This window comes from Mustela erminea, chromosome 11, assembly GCF_009829155.1.
Source record: "Mustela erminea isolate mMusErm1 chromosome 11, mMusErm1.Pri, whole genome shotgun sequence".
NCBI classification, from domain to species: Eukaryota; Metazoa; Chordata; class Mammalia; order Carnivora; family Mustelidae; genus Mustela; species Mustela erminea.
In genome coordinates this window covers 50959772-50976248 of record NC_045624.1, presented here as the reverse complement: position 1 = coordinate 50976248, position 16477 = coordinate 50959772, and the positions used below count along the sequence as shown (strand labels likewise).

General features: G+C 39.3%; 1 long non-coding RNA gene and 1 pseudogene across 1 annotated transcript in view; both read left to right on the top strand.

Annotated features, from left to right (window-relative positions):
- The window catches only part of LOC116569129, a 37064-nt gene that overhangs the window by 13797 nt on the left and 6790 nt on the right, over window positions 1-16477 (top strand). The window lies entirely within an intron of this gene.
- On the top strand, window positions 2973-5272 carry LOC116569127 (annotated as a pseudogene).

Here is a 16477-nt window from a genome sequence, read left to right as displayed (position 1 = left end):
GAAGCAGGCTCCCTGCTGAGCAGAGAGTCTGATGCAGGGCTCGATCCCAGGACCCTGAGATCATGACCTGAGCCCAAGGCAGAGACTTTAACCCACTCAGCTACCCAGGTTTTAATAAAGATAAATAGAAAAAGGTAAAGCAGGGCACAGGTCCTTCCCAAGAGGGAAGATCCTGGTTGGGGAGTGTGGACACTGTCTGCATCAACAGGAAAGAGCATAGAGCGTGGACCAGGTAAAGGTGGGTTAGAGCTGGAGAGGAGAAGAAAAAGTAGGTGGAGGGGAGGTAGGGGGGCTCTAGGCACAATCAGACTTGCAGCATCCTCTGGCTGAGGCAGGCTCCAGCAGAGGCATGGGCCAACTCACCTCTCTGAGCCAAGTTCTTCATAACAATCCTTGCCTCGCCTGACACTCAGCAAGTTAGTGATATGAAAGCACTTCGTAAATTCTGAAGCACCATACAAATGATGGTCATAATTATTATTGATGCTCTTATTATCAAAGACCACATGAGTAATTTCATAGTCAATTTTTGAGTCGTTATAAAATGTCCTTGTAATCTGTACAGTTTTTTTTTTTAATATATGTTAAAATGTGTCAAGGGAACAGGCCATAATGCTAGTTCATTGACAATGTAAGGTTTTCTTTAAAAAACAAAAATTGAATACTTTTTTCTTACTTATGTGAATGATACAGTTTTGGGGTTGTGGTAAAAACATAAATCTGGCCTGCCTATGACATGAGAGTTTTGTGGGAAAGGTTAAACACCAAAGCTGAGCAGTGCCTCTGAAGGTATTTGAGTTCTCAGCTCATAGAAACCTGAGATATGAGAGGAAAAGTCAGGAATACCCTGTAGCTCTGTAGGGGATGCTGGGCTCTTCTGCCCAGATCCCACCTTTGGGAGGGAGGCACTCAACTTCCTTAGGCGCTGGGGGCTTGGCAGCCATAGGCGCTTGGCTGAGTCTCTTAATGGGGTTTGCCCTCAACTGAGAACTGTTTTGCCCAAGGTCATACCCTCTCTCTGGGGCAGCCCCTGCCCATGACTACTCACTGCTGAGGTGTAAAGACCCAGGCCCCTTGCCCTAATTTGGAACAATTTTGAAGGGCCATTCCAGCTCCAGAGCTCTGGACAGGATCCATGGAGAGGCTTTTTCTGTCACTGATAGGTCAGTTCCTCCCTCTGTCCAGTCACAAGAGCATGCCCAAAGGAACTTCCTGCCTGCAAATCCACATCTCTGAGGCTGCACATGAGGGATTCCAACCCAAGAATCCAACTCCTGCCCTGCCAGTGCGGAGGGTGAACACAAGGGGGCTGGGAAGCTGGGCTAATATTCTATGAGTGTGGGAAAGAAACTGGAATGGGGCTGCATTTGCTGCCCTTTGTGGGCCTTGCCTGTGTGAAGAGGAGTATTTGTAACTTGCTCACTCAGCATGTAGCTGACTAAAAACTGATGTAGACAACAGGAAATGGTGGAGCATTTTGGAACATCAATGTTGAGTCAATAGGGAGGATGTTTGCTGAAGATCTTATTTTTAGGGATCAATGTCTTTGAATTGACCAGTTGTTAAAAATGTTTTCTACAGCATAGAATTCTGGTGAGGTAGTATCGGTGAAGTAGTAAAATCCTGTCTTCCGCTTCTGTCAGTTATAGGGCAATACCTTATCTTAACGTACAGTAAGGAAAAAAAAAAACTGAGGAAAAGTAATAATAAGCTAAAAAACCTGCTTTTATCTATTGTTAGTGATTAGAAGGAAGCACCATTATTTTTTATCAATTGGCACTGGTGAAAAAAATGATAATATTAGATGTAGGTGTGTGAAGCTATGAGGAAATGGTCACCACCCGAGAATATTGTAAACATTTCAATTCTCTTCTAAAATATAGCCCATGAAATACTGCTGATAAACCCCACTGAGATATTTATAAGCAGATTCTAAAATTCATCTAAAGAGAAAACAAAAAAGAAAATAATCTTTTTGAAAAGGGACAAGTAAGGACTTGACTTACCAAATATAAAAACTTAAATTATAAAACTCTAGGGAAAAAATGTATAAACCTAAAGAACTGAAGGAAAAGACCATGCAGGAAAAGACCAACTGGTCAATGAATAGAGACTAAAGGAAACAGCCATGGATGTATGGGAAGTTGTTATATAACAAAGATGGCATTTCACATCAGCGAGGAAAAGAACCATTCACTGAATGGTTTTTATGACAATTGATAAGATAAACTTAATAAAGAAGATAAACTTTCCTTCATAATAACAAAGGATAAAATAAAATACATTCTAGGTATTAATTAGGCAGAGTCAGGTAAATATTTTTGGCTCTACGGGCCATATAATTTCTGTCTCAAGTATTCAACTCTGCCATTGTAGTTCAAAAGCAGTTTTCAACAATTTGTAAATAATTGGTGTAGCTCGGTTCCAATAAAACTTTATTCGCCAAAATAGGCAGCAGGCTGGATTTGGCAGTCATTTGCTGATCCCTGGATTTAAAAAAATTGGGATTTTTAAAAACCACAAAACAGTGGAATAGAAAATGTAGGGAAATTTTTTTTTATAACAGTGGTGTGAGAAAGGCCTTCCTCTAAGCAAGACACAAATTAAAAGAATTATCTGTAAATACCCAGTTTGAGCAAGACTGTGGGGAAAAGGTTTAAATGCATTCCTTTTGGGACATTAATTCCATTATAAGGAATTTATCCTATAGAATGATTGCATCAATACACAACAATGTCTACATCTCAATAAACCTGTGTACAGAGGGGCTCCTGGGTTCAGTAGGTTAAGCGGCTGCCTTTGGCTCAGGTCATGATCCCAGGGTCCTGGCATTGAGCCCCACATCGGGCTCCCTGCACAGTGGAAAGTCTTCTCCTCCTTCTCCCTCTGCCTGCTGCTCTGCCTGCTTGTGCTCTCTCTCTCTCTCTCCATCAAATAAATAAATAAAATCTTTAAAAAAGAAAAAAAGCCGGCGTCTGGCTCCCGCTCTCACAGCCATTGCAGTACATTGAGCTCCATAGAGACAGCGCCGGGGCAAGTGAGAGCCAGACGGGCACTGGGCGACTCTGTGCCTCGCTGAGGAAAATAATTAACCATGGGCAAAGGAGATCCTAAGAAGCCGAGAGGCAAAATGTCATCATATGCATTCTTTGTGCAAACTTGCCGGGAGGAGCACAAGAAGAAGCACCCAGATGCTTCAGTCAACTTCTCAGCTCAGAAAGGTGGAAGACCATGTCTGCTAAAGAGAAAGGAAAATTTGAAGACATGGCAAAGGCTGACAAGGCCCGTTATGAAAGAGAAATGAAAACTTATATTCCCCCTAAAGGGGAAACAAAAAAGAAGTTCAAGGATCCCAATGCACCCAAGAGGCCTCCTTCGGCCTTTTTCTTGTTTTGTTCTGAGTATCGCCCAAAAATCAAAGGAGAACATCCAGGCCTATCCATTGGTGATGTTGCAAAGAAACTGGGAGAAATGTGGAATAACACTGCTGCAGATGACAAGCAGCCTTACGAAAAGAAGGCTGCTAAGCTGAAGGAAAAATATGAAAAGGATATTGCTGCATACCGAGCTAAAGGAAAGCCTGATGCGGCAAAAAAAGGGAGTCGTCAAGGCTGAAAAGAGCAAGAAAAAGAAGGAAGAGGAGGAGGATGAGGAAGATGAAGAGGATGAGGTGGAGGAGGAAGATGAAGAAGATGAAGATGAAGAAGAAGATGATGATGATGAATAAGTTGGTTCTAGCGCAGTTTTTTTTTTTTCTTGTCTATAAAGCATTTAACCCCCCTGTACACAACTCACTCCTTTTAAAGAAAAAAATTGAAATGTAAGGCTGTGTAAGATTTGTTTTTAAACTGTACAGTGTCTTTTTTTGTATAGTTAACACACTACCGAATGTGTCTTTAGATAGCCCTGTCCTGGTGGTATTTTCAATAGCCACTAACCTTGCCTGGTACAGTATGGGGGTTGTAAATTGGCATGGAAACTTAAAGCAGGTTCTTGTTGGTGCACAGCACAAATTAGTTATATATGGGGATGGTAGTTTTTCATCTTCAGTTGTCTCTGATGCAGCTTCTACGAAATAATTGTTGTTCTGTTAACTGAATACCACTCTGTAATTGCAAAAAAAAAAAAAGTTGCAGCTGTTTTGTTGACATTCTGAATGCTTCTAAGTAAATACAATTTTTTTTATTAGTATTGTTGTCCTTTTCATAGGTCTGAAATATTTCTTCTTGAGGGGAAGCTAGTCTTTTGCTTTTGCCCATTTTGGATCACATGGATTATTACAGTGTTTATCTTTTCATATAGTTAGCTGATTAAAAAAAAGCTTTTGTCTGCACCCTGCATACTCATGATGAGGGTAATAAAAGTTGAATTGAGACAGTTTTCATCCATAACTGAAACTCAAATCTTGATCAATTGATACCAGATCTCACATAGCCCAGTCACGTTTATAAAGTGAAGAGTAACCAGTCTAGTCACAGCATGGGATTAGTAGAATCAAACATTTTGAAAAGTCTGTCCTTGAAGGACTAAGAGAAAAGTATGTTCTAATCTTTACTTGAGGACTCTACATTCTTTAACTCCCATTACCATGTAATGGCAGTTATATTTGCAGTTCCCACATTAAAGAAGACCTGAGAATGTATCCCCAAAAGCGTGAGCTTAAAATACAAGACTGCCATATTAAATTTTTTGTTGACATTAGTCCCAGCAAAGGCTCTGGAAAAAAAAAAAGGGCTGGCTGTAAATGTCTTCTCCTATTTATCTGAATATAGATTTCATAGGAAACTTGACTTTCATTAAAGGTATTTTTAATTAATTGGGCCAACTTATAAAATGTATGCCACATTTAAAATCAGGTGTATTTTCCTATATTATAGTTTGCTCCTTTATATAAGTCAAATAGACCTGAAGGAAGAAGACACTTAAAACTTTGTATTTCAGTATGAGTTACCTGATTTGAATTTGATTTCTCTTTACAAAACCCTAACCCATTCATTAGACTCATGTTTATCTACATAGCAGTTTAGGGAACAATTTGGCAATTTTGTGGTTTTTTGAGATTATCGTTCTCTTAAAGTGCCAGTGTTTTAAAATAGCGTTCTTGTAATTTTACACGCTTTTGTGATGGAGTGCTGTTTTGTTATATAATTTTGACTTGGATTCTTTCCATTTGCATTTGTTTATGTAATTTCAGGAGGAATACTGAACATCTGAGTCCTGGATGATACTAATAAACTAATAATTGCAGAGGTTTTAAAAAAAAAAAAAAAAAGCCTGTGTACAGAAAAATTTTAAAGTAAGCCACATGTTCATTAACAGAGGATTAATTAAATTTTGGTACATCTATACTTTGTCTAGCATTGAAAAGAATAAGGTGGTTCTACGTGTACTGGAATGGAATGGTATCCAGGATATATTAAGTTTTTTTAAAAAGCAATTTCATTACAAAGTATATAGTAAAATCCTATTTTTATTATAAATAACGTGTATTATTTTAGAAAGAGAGGCATCAAATTAGTTACCTGTGAGAGTATGGCAGTGGTGGAGTGAGCACTGACTTCCCACAGTGTACTTACACCCTTCCATATTGTATGAAAGCTTTATAGTGAGCACATTTTAGTTAAATATAAAAAAAAGATCTTTTAGAAATGAAATCTTGCCATTTGCGACAACATGGATGGAACTAGAGCGTATCATGCTTAGCGAAATAAGTCAAGCAGAGAAAGACAACTATCATATGATCTCCCTGATATGAGGAAGTGGTGATGCAACATGGGGGCTTAAGTGGGTAGAAAAAGAATCAATGAAACAAGATGGAATTGGGAGGGAGACAAACCATAAGTGACTCTTAATCTCACAAAACAAACTGAGGGTTGCTGGGGGGAGGGGGGTTGGGAGAAGGGGGTGGGATTATGGACATTGGGGAGGGTATGTGCTTTGGTGAGTGCTGTGAAGTGTGTAAACCTGGTGATTCACAGACCTGTACCCCTGGGGATAAAAATATATGTTTATAAAAAATAAAAAATTAAAAAAAAAAAAAAGATCTTCTAAGAGGCTGTATGTAGAACCCTGAGAAATGCAGTATGGAATTAGGGTACTCTGTGGCCATTATCTAGAGACAAATGAGGGAGTATAATTGTCCCGTGGGTTGTGGGGAATCAGGCACCCTACATGCCATCCTTCAGGCCACATCATTGATCTCTGTGGGGAACGGAGGCAGAAACCAACCTGGGGTCGGTATCACATGGATTGGAGATAGGGAGGAGGAAATATACATCTCAGTCTGTAAAAGGCATCCTCCGTATTACATGGCTTCTGACACAGTGCTTAGACTTCAGGCTATGGAAAAGATTTCTGCTGGAATTAAATAAGATAACAGATGTATAACCCAAATAAAATTGTCACCCTCATGGTCCATGTTCAGTGCAGTTTCTCACTCAAACAAACCGTAGCCATCTTGAGAAATATCAGAGATCTTTTACTCTGGTCATCTATAAAGTGACCCCATGAGAGTTTTACAAAAGACTTTCTGGAAATGCATCTTACTTTCTCTCTCACATGGAAGCTGATAAAATCTCATGTCTTCTGTCTTATTCATGTCATCTCCTTATAGACATGTGTTCTCGTATTTTCATCATCCTTCCCCCAACACTCAGCTTACATGCACATGACATATGTCCTTTGCTAAGTCTGCTCTTCTTATGAGCATCATATCCTTATGAAAGGTGGTGAATAAAAATATCCACCTTGTTATATCCCTGGAATCTAACACCCTGTTAGGTATTCGGCAAATATTGTTTGCAAGTACTTTTTCCACATTATAGATTTTAGATTTTCAGTGAGTGAGGATCAATGGGAACAACAGCACAGATCTCATCAGGAGTATAAATTAAACCAACTGTCCTGATTAGGGTGCTCCCTGCCTGGGTTTATTGAATGTTCCTTATTTTATGTACTCAAGTCTGGCATAACATTCAATTTAAAGTATCCAAGTCTTCTTCTTATCTCATTTTTCTGCCTAATGCAACTCTTTCAATTTATAATGAGAGATGCTTATATAATAGAAGGGACAGATACCCTTCTGTTACAGTAAAAAGGGACTCCTTGTTTTTTTTTTCAGGAAGAAGTTGAAACTCAGAAGTAGCTCTGTGATTAGGATTCTGCTTGTACCTCTAGTTTTCTCTCTCCCCTTTTCACACTACTTGAAATTCCCCCAAACTCACCATGCTGATCCCTCTATTTTGAACACACTCCTCCTTCATTTGACCAACTTCTGTTCTTTTGACAGGTCATAGCTTACCTGGCACCTCTTGACATTTATCATACTGCATTAATATTGTCCTTTGTCCCTGTATGTCACCTCACTGGAGAGTGAGTTCTGTGAGAATCAAGGTCATATCTTGATTCACCATTGTATCCCCAAGCAACTAGCACAAAGCCTGGCACATGATAGACCGATGCCAAGTGCTTGTTGAATACTCAAAGCTTGAATAGCTCAGGCAGTCTTTATAGGCCCTTCTTTATACATAAGAATATTCTCATATATCTGCCTTTTCAGCTTCAAATTCAGCCCACGAGTAGATCTGAGCCCATAAATTTTTCTCACAGTGGGAGCCCTCTAATTCAGCCTCTGTGAAAAACTGAAAATGCACTGAATGCCTATCAGTAAAAAAGATTGGATAAAATGTGGAACATTCATGCTTTAGAATATCTTACAACTTCTAAGAAAAAATTTTAAAACTACATGTATTGACTTGAGGGGATGTCCAAGTGAAAAGGGCAGATTGCAAAGCCTTGTGTATATTGGGATTTGAACTTAATTTTGTAGCAACCAAAAGAAAAAGAAAGTGGAAAGAAAGGGGCAAAATCCAAATAGAAATAGAAGTACATATGTTTGTGTATGTGTGAATAAACATAGATTAGTGTGAACGAATTCTGTCACACTGTTAACCTTGGTTACCTCTGACAATTAGGACCAGAGAGGAGGAAATGATGGATTTTACATACCTTTGTAACATTTGATATATAAAAATAAATGCATACTATTTTTTAGTTTTGAATCCAATAACTAAATTCCAGTTGCAAGTACATTAAGGTCACCATAAATGTCCAGATTTTCACAAAAATACTATATATGAATGCTTCACAAACTTTCGTGTGAATGAGGAAATTTGTTAAAAAATGGACTGCCAGGCCCCCGTCCTCAGAGTGTCTGATTCAGCAGATCTGGGGTCAGCCTTGAGAATATGTGTTTTTAACAAATTCAACAAATTCCAAGGAGATGCTGCCGCTGCTGCTACTGTCCACGGTTCTGACTTTTAGTAGTACTACTATATATCTATCTTCCCTAGAGAGGAAGATGTCAAGGGGAGTTTCAAGGGCTCCTTAGAAGGACTGAGACTAGAACAGTTATCAAGTGTGATGCTTGAGTACCATCAGTGATGGGAAGAATGTACTCATTCTGTTCAGTGGTACTTAATGACCTCCTCAGAAGCTGCATTTTGATTCCCAGAGCAGAAGCTCTTGTGTTGCTCTAAGATATATGTGGGTTTCATGTTGGTTATCCATGTTTAGAGCTTTGTCATGTCTTTCCACAACCCTGTGGCTCCATTATAGGTAGTTACTTCCCTGTTCGCTGCTTGAAATGAAGCTTTGTCTTTATGGAAGTTAGAAATACTGTAGATGCACTGGAAGGCAGTAGCATACCTGGGTCCATTTGCCTTGAGGGATAATCAACCATTGGGTGAAGGGTCTATTAGAGCTTCTGTGTGATGAGAGCAAATGGTGTCATGGACAATTAGTTTTTATTCTCATAGATGGCTTGTTTGGTGTGGTAGATAACAGAGCCTTTAAAGTGGAAGACTTAGAATTGGGGTGAGAATTACTAGGAATATTTGGAAGGAGATCAAGGGATTGGCCAGATCATTAGGAATGTATTGAATATACCATGCCTCTCATCATCTCTATGAGGCCAAAGAACCATACAGACAAGTGGTTCAGACTACAAGCTTTGACATTAGATCAACTTGATTTTGAGTCCCAACTCTGACACTGCCTAGGGGTGTGATCCTGAGCAAAGTCCTGAATGTCCTTGAGTGTCAGTTTCCCTGTACAAAAGGGATAATAATAGCTGCCACAGAGTACTGCCATTGACATTAAAGGAGATAATGTCATGTATAAAGATTCTAATATTTTATAGTCATTATTATCATCATTATTATAGTATTTCATTGATTTCATTGATTGTAAGACATAAATGTTAAAAAATTTTAACACCTCTGTAATCAGGAACCATCTAACAATTTCTGTTGGCTAGGTAACTGTTGTGATATGATTGTCATGATCTGTGCATCAAGACTTACAACGTGGGTACCAGCAGCTTTTAAGAAATCCCCAGAAACTATAGTAGAACTCTCATTTAAGAATTGCAACACCACTAATATTCTTGGTGGCTTTGACTCAGTGATAAAATTATGGTGAAAAGCACAGATATTGATGACTAGAAGATGAAAAGTGATTTAGGAGAGTTGAATTCTCAGGTGGTGAAGTTTTAGGAATACCATCACAGAATTATCCAAGATCTAAGCAGGGACCAGGACAGTGAAATTGGGAAATAGAACAGAGTTTAATAAAGGGGAAATTTATAGAGGTATGGGCAGGATTTAGGACAATCAGCAAAATATAGTGGGGGTACCTCTGGACAAGAGGTGCAGGGAGCAGTTACCACTCCATTGCTCGAAGGAGAGAAGGTGGTTATTAGGTCCCTGACAAAGTAGCTGGATGGAGAGGGTGGCTACAGGATCTGGGGCCTTTCATAGAGGGAAGGGAAGGAGCTAGGAGAATAAATACTCCACTGTTACTGGCTTTCCAACTCTCTAATCTCCCTCTGGTTCTTCCATTGGATGAACCAACCAGAATTCAAATTCAAGGAGCCCTTTCATAAAAAGTCCACGTAAGGGGCAACTGGGTGCTCAGTGGGTTAAGCCTCTGCCTTCAGCTCAGGTCATGATCTCAGGATCCTGGGATCGAGCCCCGCATTGGGCTCTCTGCTCAGCAGGAAGTCTGCTTCCCCCACCCCCCTGCCTGCCTCTCTCCCTACTTGTGATCTCTCTGTCAAATAAATTTAAAAAGTCTTAAAAAAAAAAAAAGGTCCATGTAATTCAGCCTCCTGGAGCACAGAGCAGGACTGAAAAGCATAGAAGGTGAATTGGAGGGTCAAGCATATGGTACCTATATACTTGTCAATATATTGTTTACATTTTTCTTTTTAGGAATACAGGAGAGTGATATATGATTTTAAATCTTTCTAAGTATATCTGAAAGATGTCTTTTGATACATACAGAATTAAAATTCTACGTGATAGAAAACAAATTTCTATTTAGTATGGGACCTCCAAAACCTAATAAAGCTTGCAAAATCCCATCTCATTATCACACACTCAAGTAAATTCCAGGTAAATCATACATATAAATGTAAAAGGTAAAATCATACAGCTTTTAGAACCTAACATTGGAAAATATTTTCTTAGTTTTACGTAATCAAAGATTTTCTTAACAGAACACAAGAAGAAATAATAAATGAAAATATTAATAAACTAGACTACATTAAGATTAAGAACTTTGATTTGTCAAAAAGGACTACTGAAAGTGAAAAGAAAAGCCACAGAATGAGAGAAGTTACGTGCAACACATATAACTTCTGTGCAGAATGTAAAGAATCCTTTAAAACAATGGATCAAAGAATGCAATAGAAAAATGGGTAAGTGACACCAATGAGTGGCCAATAAACATATTATACAGTGCCCAACATCCTTAATATTATCAAGAAAATACAAATTAAACTCACAAAAAATAGAACAAACTCACCAGAATAGCCAAAATTAAAAAGATGGGCAACATCAAGTATGATCAAGAGTATGGGGGGGCACCTGGGTGGCTCAGTGGGTTAAAGCTTCTGCCTTCAGCTCGGGTCATGATCCCAGGGTTCTGGAATTGAGCCCCGCATCGGGCTCTCTGCTCAGCGGGAAGCCTGCTTCCCTTCTTCTCTCTCTGCCTGCCTCTCTGCCTACTTGTGATCTCTGTCTGTCAAATAAATAAATAAAAATCCAAAAAAAAAAAGAGTATGGTACTATGAGAACTAATACATTACTGGCAAAGCATGAAGTCTTATAACCATGTTGAAACCTATTTGGCATCATATAGCAATGTTGAATGAATCTAGTAATTCATCTACTAAATATATACCCAACAGTTCATATAGACACAAAAGACATGAGCAGAATTGTCCCTAGCGGGAAGATTCCTAATGCCCAAACTTGAAATAAACCTGGTGCCCAGCAGTAGGAAAATATTATTGAGCAATTAAATGGATGACCTACAACCACACCCAACCACACGGATGAAGAGGTATATATTCAAAATCGGGCAGAATAACCTCTGATGTTACAAGTCAGGATAGCAGTTGTCTTTGGGGAGATGGGAGAGGTGAATAGAAGGGGGCAAGAAGGGAGCTCATGTAGTACTGGCAATGTTTGTTTTGACTTGGGTGATGGTCACACAAGTGTGCTCACTTCAGGTTCATTAACTGAGCTGTGCACTTATCGCTGGCATATCGCCTTTTCTGTTTGTAGATCATAGGTCAATCATAAAGTTTTTAAGAAAAGCTTTATAAAAGCTCATTGGAATTAGATCTAAAAGAACACCAGGTAAAACCTGATCTGGGAAGGAGAAATTCTAGGATTGATGTAAATGACCGAGATTCTATTTTAACCCCCGAAGCGCTGACGGTAATAGATCATCCTGTCCTGCCTTCCAACCCAAATCTGGAAAATCATGTCCTAAAAAGAAATTCTGATAGACTTTAAATTTCACTCTATCATCCCTGCCCCTTTCCAACCAGGCTGAAATTAAAGCTCTATTAAAAAAGTGAATTCATTTAATATAACTTAAATTGACTGGCTTATCTGTTGGAGCCAGAACTACATTTCAGAGCCCTTCACATACCAGCAAGTGAATATATAAACACTTTGTTCTTTGCTGTTCCCAAGGTCTAAAGAGCCTGCACATGAACAAAACAAATCCATAATATAAATTATGACTATAGATAATATAAAATCAATGGACCAAAATTATGTGTTTTAACAATTTCTAAATAATGTTCTATACCTAATAGTATAATTTGAGGAACTCAGCAAAGCGACAAAATCCATTAACATTCTTATTAGTCCAATGCAGTATCCCTTCTTTCAGGACACCTAACATATCTCAACTGAATTTAACAATCACCACAGTGTGAAGGACGAAGAGTCTAATACTCTGGATACCAAACATAGTCATATCAAGATTCAACCGGTCAGAATCTCATGACCTGATAAGAATTTAATCTTCTGATTTTACCTGGATCAGACAACTAATCCACCCAGCACACTCAGACAAACAAGACAGTATGATCCATGAAGATACCGTACACAACTCAGCTCCAACCACTTGGACACTGGGGAATGTGCCCTCTAAACCTGTGGTCCCTGGAAAGTGCCAGTCATTCTCTGGGTCAGTGACCACTTCCTGAGTACCCATGTTATCCAGCACCAAGCTCAACACTGCCATTGCAAAGAAGAAGAGTCAGTGCCTGCCTTGAGAGTTCATGGTCATTCATTTAGTCTAGAAAATTTAGAAATGACATAAAAGCAAACTGAATAAAGCTAAAATCGTCTCTGTTTTGCACCCTAGAGGGAAAATCTTTATAAATATTCTTCCAGTTGCAAATACTGGTATAATTCATGTGTTGAAACCCTAACCCCCAATGGGATGGTTTGGGGAGGAAGGGTATTTGGGATGTGATTAGGTCATGAGGGTGGAAACCTTGTGATGGGATTACTTGCCCTTCTAAAAGGAACTCCAGAGAACTCTCCCTTCTGCCATGTATACATATACACATGTACACCCAGTACAAAGATAGCCATCTACAAACCCAGAATTTGGGCCTCACTAGACACACAATCTGCCACGCAGCTTGTCTTGGGTCAGCCAACATCCAGAACTGTGAAAAATAAATGTCTATTGTTTATAAACCACCCGGTCTGTGATATTTTGTTATAGAAGTCGAATAGACTAAGACAAACACATCCACACAGATTTTCTTTTGCTTTAAAAAACATACTCATACTCTACATGCCAGTTTGTAATCTGCTTTTTTTCACTGAGTATTTTTGAAACATATTTTTACTACCATAGAAGGTGTGTGTGGATGGAACTGTGTCTTTCTTGCTCATTCCTAAATCCCCAGCACCTGAATGAATTCTTCCAGTCAAGTAGCATTCTCTCCAATCTTCTTTTTTCTTTACAAATGCTTCAAAAATTAAATGGGAAAGAATGTATACTTTACTTCTTTTAGGAGAAAACATATTTACAGTTTCTTCCAAAGCTTTCCATTGTTTTAAAGTCTTTTAAAAATGGCCCTTAGGGACAGCTGGCAGTTAAGCAGCTGACTCTTGATTTTGGCTCAGGTCATGATCTCAGGGTTGTTCTGGGTATGGAGCCTGCTTAAGATTCTCTCTCTCTCTTTCAATCTCTGCCCCACCCACCATGTGTGTGCTCACTCTTTCTAAAGTAAAAAAAAAAATTAAAAATTTTTTAAAAGGTCCTTTAATGTTCTCTAAAAATATATATTTTCCTAAATACTTTTTTTTAATTAAAAAAAATAGAAAGTTTTATTTGTCAGTCCTCACTGGCTCAGAGGGCTGTGGCCATGGTTGAGAGCTTGGGTACTGAAGGTACAGACCTGAGCTCCCCTTCCAGCTTTACCCTCATGAGTACTGTGATCCTCCTTTCTACATGTTTTTTGTTGTTGTTGTTTGTTTGTTTTTTAAAGATTTATGTATTTTAGAGAGAGAAAATGAGAGCATGAGAGGGAGGGACAGAGGGAGAGAGAGTCACAAACAGACTCTGAGCTGAGTTCAGAGCCTGACAGGGGGCTTGATCTCACCACCCAATACGGTGACCCCCGCCAAAACCAAGAGTTGGGCACTTAATCCACTCAACCATCCAGGTACCCCGCTCCTTTGTATAGCTTCAAAAGAAGAAGGAGAAGGAGGAAGAGGAGGATCTTGGGTGATCCAAGATCAAGATGAAAGAATGAAAGAAAAAGAAAGAGAAAGAAAGAAAGGAAACTTAAAAAAAGACTAAAAATAGCAAGACCCAAGGAAGAAAGAAAAGAAACTTTAAAAAAGTCTAAAAATAGCAAGACCCAAGGAAGAAAGAAAGAAAGAAAAACTTAAAAAAAAAGACTAAAAATAGCAGCTCCTTCACAGAGCTGTGATAAGATGAAGTCGGCTAATGCTTGCAGTGGATCTAGCAGTGTCTGACAGAGATAGGTACTCAACCCCTACCAGATACATATTTTTCTTTTCTTAGCTGTTCCTTCTACTACTGAAGAGCCTAAAAATCCCTGAGGCAATTTCTGCGCTGAGACTGATATTACACAAAAGTGCTTTGCTCTAACAGCATTTCCTTTTGAGTTATCTCTGTACTTCAGCACTGTTATTAGTGGAACTTGTAGAACTAAGAGTATACACAGTAGGCTCTGGGGTGCGTGCCAGCTGACCACTGAGGAATGGGCTTCTCAGGTGAGGAGGGTCTGTGGAGCTGCGTGCCTCTGCTGGAGAGGGCATTAAGCTAGTCATGGAGCTTCCACCTTGAACCTGCTCACGTTGTGCTTTCATCATTGTGCATACAGTGAGTGACTCCTGTGAAATGTTAAAAATGATGTTAAAAAAAAAAAAAAGAGGTGTGGGGCACTTGGGTGGCTGTGGGTTAAGCCTCTGCCTTTGGCTCAGGTCATGATCTCAGGGTCCTGGGATCGAGCCCCGTGTCAGGCTCTCTGCTCAGCAGGGAGTCTGCTTCCACCTCTCTCTCTGCCTGCCTCTCTGCCTACTTGTGATCTCTGTCTGCCAAATAAATAAATAAAATCTTTTTTTTTTTTAAAGTGGTATATCAGGTATGTGGAAGAATAAAGTGATGTGGATATACAGTATCAGTAAAATATCATTTATTCCTTGACCCCTTTCTGTTAGTAAGAGTGAACTCTGCAAACCGACCATTTTTTGCTTATAATGCTGACTCTGAAATTTCAGAGCCTGGCCTTAAAAATGGAAGTTTTCATCATTAACAAGAGGAGTCACAGGAAGAGATGAAAAAAATCCCCTTTTTCCTTCTGCAGATGGAGATCTTTCCCCCATAAAACCAGTTCCAATAGTCTAATTTGATAAAATGCTAAATTACAAGTAGTCACAAGAATATAATCTTGCTTTTGTCTGTGAATGACTATTGCCAGTGTATTTTCTTCCTTTATCAAAATCTATCCTTGAAAATAATATGAACAAAAGAGTCTTTTTAAGAGCCCTAACACTTACAGATTGTTGCCAATGACCTGTGGAAATAATGGTGCTTGTTATACTCTATGACTCTCCCCAAGACCCATTCTCTCTCTCTCTCTCTGTCTCTCACTCTCACTCTCTCTTTGATGCCTTCCCTGTGCCCCAGGAGGCTAAACCCCATGAATGCACCTTCCAGTCTCCCTTGTGGATGGCCTTGTTGCCTTTGGTCTATCAGAGAGCCAGGATGTGTGATGATGCAAGCAAACAAAGCCTGCAAGGCACAAAATTTAAGGAGACCTTCTCTGCTAGGTATGACCCTCTTCTATGTGAGCCTGAGAATGAGCCCTTGCCTGGCCTGCCTCACCCAAGAGTCAAGGGGGAGGGCATTGACTCCACTTCTCTGCTTTGGGCTGTTTCTTTATGGTGACAGCCCTGCCAGGGTAAGGCTATCAGGAGAGGCTTCTCCAGGGCTCCAGCCCTCTCTGGGCTCACCTGTCCTTCCAGCCCTAGAAATGGAAATGGTTTCCCCTGTTACTGAGCTCTGAGTGCCCCACTGGTTCTCGTAGCCTTACTCCCTTTACAAGTAGTTCCTTCATTAAGTGTCTTGAACCATCTGAATCAGAGATTATTTCCTATAAGAACGCTGTCTAAGCCAATAACCTTTAACAACAAAAAAAAGTAATTCTGATAGTTTATTTTGATAATTTCTTGCTTCTGTAATATAGTGATTGATAGCTCAGTATTCTTAATTAATACAAATATAACTAATACAAAAATAACTAATGCCAAATAAGAAAAAGAATAGCAAACAACTTAAAATCCATGCATTTGCACAATTTTTTATTTTAACTTAAAAGATCCAGAGTTTGGTCTCATTTAAACAAATGGGAAGGAAAAAAAATGAGTGAAAGTGGGAAGTATGGATGGAGGAACTGTTTAGGAAGCAAATATATTTGGGCCTGTACAGAAACTGCCATCTTTGTAATTTGGGCTTTTTTTTTTTTAAAGATTTTTTTTATTTATTTGACAGAGAGAGATTACAAGTAGGCAGAGAGGCAGGCAGAGAGAGAGAGGAGGAAGCAGGCTCCCTGCTGAGCAGAGAG